We start from the raw sequence: 2,995 nt of genomic DNA, 5'->3' as shown, positions 1-2,995 counted from the left end.
TCTTTGCTTTTGTTCTGCTTCAGATAAAATTAGATAACTAGTTTGATGAAACCTGCAATGCAGTTTTAACCAATATTGTTTTATTTTTATGTGATTTAAGACAATCTCCTAAATGGTTAAAGTAAATAATAAAAAAAACGACGTTTTTGCCTAAGTCACCTTTATATTGCACTTTTTAACAATACAGATTGATTCAAAGCCGCTTTACAGTGTAGTTAATTTGTTCAGTGTTCAGTGATGGTTAATTTCTGTTGTTTTAAAGCTATTCATTTTGTTCATTTATATATACATTTATGAATTTATTAATTTAATTTATGATACCCGCTCTGGAGAATACAGTGATGTCATCGTCCAGCTCAGTTAAGTTCTCATATAATGGTGTTAATGCAGGCAGATCGATAATGTTGAATATTAAAGGGACAATGTGTAGTTTTTTAGGTATTTTATCTAAAATCAATATTTTTATTCTTAAATATGTCCTCAATGGTGTACAAATACCTCTGCCAATGATCTGACTTATCCTCGTAAACGAAGAATTTATTATCTTTATATACATGGGACGGGTAGGTCCACAGAGGCTTCCATGTAGTTCCGCCATCTTGAAAAACTATAATAGCAGAGAGGGACAAAAAGTACTAGGCCAATGCGTTTTCGTTCAGATCCAGCTGAAACCAGCAGAAGCGGAGGAGCAGAGCAGTGAGAGGCTCTTGTCACTGCCCCGGCAAGTTTAAAAGGCTGCACTGTACGGTTAGTCACAGGATAAGGAGTCCTCGTCGTCGGAAAAGTCCAAAGTAGACCGTAAAAACGAAACGTGACCGGAGATTACAAAAAACAAGGGTTAATGTCGGGATAGCTTTTTCCAGGTGGAAAGAGCTAATGCAGGAGAAAGCTTTCAAAAGGGACGCTGAAGTTGCCTGCTTTCTTCTCGACAGGTAAGTCAATGTTACGGTCTTAAAGCTTTTTTTCATTGCTTGGTTGTGTACTTTATTATATAGACAGACAGTATAACTCAATGAAGTGCTATTAAAAGACATCTCTTTATGGTACGTAACGGCTACCGTAGATGCAACACGCATTTGAAAAAGCGAGGCGCTGGAGAGCAGTATTAGTTTGAATGCAAAATACAATTTCACCACTAGATGGGAGAAATTCCTACACATTGTCCCTTTAAGAGAATTGTCTCAGCTGTTCGCGCGCTTCACTCGTGTATGGATAGCTACTCAGAGGAATGGCGGGGATTGCTGAGGTGAGAGACATACTTCACTACATAGTCAATATTTTGTCGTTTTTCAGCACTTTTTAAAATCAAAATGACATTTTCCAACAGTTAAATCGAAAAAAAGGAATAAATATGAAGTCATTGTACTGGTAAGGTCCCTCGTATCTACACGAATCACGTGTTTTAGAATCATATTTGTCGAATTAGTTATGAAACCTGTAACTTAACCTTAGAGTCTTTCTGCTCAGTATTTGTTTAAGCTAATTATCCAGTTTTATAGCGCTCAAACACGGTAAAGTAATGAATTGTCCTCTGTAGATACGATTTATCATCATCGTTGTAGTCTAAAATGTTTCAGCATTTGCCCATTATACCATCAGGTGGCAGTCTTAGCCCAACATACTTGGACTAAAAACCTAACGCTGTGCTGTGGTAACTTCCATAGTCAAACATGAGTTCAAACAAGAAACATGAATACAAAAACCCACACATAAAAAAACAAATCAAGAGGACACATTATTTTTTATTCAATAAATAATTTACAGTATTTACAGGTGGTGTGTGGCACCGCTTTAGTCCTACATACAAAAACAGACTAAGCTGTCTGGTATCTCCCATTCAATGTTAATACATTTGAAAAAGTTATCCACTTTTCTTTAGCGTTACAAGTCCGATAACATTTTTCACCATCAAGTTAAAACCATGTAAGAGCTAGGTTAAAGAGAATAAAAACATAAAGTGCTTTTGTAATAAACAACACATGAACACCGCAAGTCACACGTTTCCTACCTAGTATTTAGTTACTTTAGGAAGGTGATGTCTCCTTTTTACTCTTTTTCCAAATTAGATCGTACTAAGTCCCTTATCTTGTTTTTGTGGTGTTTGTGTGTACACAATATCCCTTTAAACTTAAAGGTACATTTCACTACACCCTCTGATGTACCAAAAAAACAGCACAAAATATTATTTGCCAAATCACACAAACGTATATACATGTCACATTACACATATAAATCCAAAAATCACTGACAACACAAGCACACTTAAACACAAAAGTCATTACAATCATTTTGTATGCTTTCAAATGTCTCTTTAAAGCCATGAACTGCACCAACACAAGCTTTCTTAGCAGTAGTAAGGCTCGCAAAACTTTACAGTGTAAGAATAAATTACTGTGAAGTCTCTCAAAGGATTAGTTATGTATAATTAACATCTAAACCATACTTTCAAAGTTCAAACTTTTTACTAAGAGAAATCAAACACTGGTAAGAGACAACTGTGACAGATGACATGATGATGTTATGTGAGCTTCATCTTCCACAAAGACCTTTCCAACAGTCCCTAAACATGGCCTATTAAATAATTACGCCATCAAGGGTGCAGTTTCACTCTTCAAAATAGTGGTGCTATGCATCGTGTGACTTTAGCTCGCCAATACTACTACAGCTATTTACAATACTGAGTTGCCAGTAATCCTGAGCCTGCTAATAGCTGGAGAGCGAATGCCCTCATTTCAAATGTCACAAGAAATGCATGGCAGATGAAAACAATAGCTCCTGCACTGGTCCATCCACCACACTGTAGTTAGCAGCACCTTCCAATATTAGACACAATCAGGACATCTGGTCTGAGCCTAAATACTTAAGTGAACCACAAAGGCCCCATGAGAAAGAGAAAATTCAGCTGTTTGGGAAATTGTTGGCACCATGGCTTGTTCTTTGGCAAAACGCCTTCGCCATAAATTCACAGATCTACAGAGTCGTGAGTTAAACTGGG

Source organism: Rutilus rutilus, assembly GCF_951802725.1.
Source record: "Rutilus rutilus genome assembly, chromosome: 5".
In the NCBI taxonomy this organism is placed as follows: Eukaryota; Metazoa; Chordata; class Actinopteri; order Cypriniformes; family Leuciscidae; genus Rutilus; species Rutilus rutilus.
Note: the sequence above shows the minus strand (reverse complement) of the source record.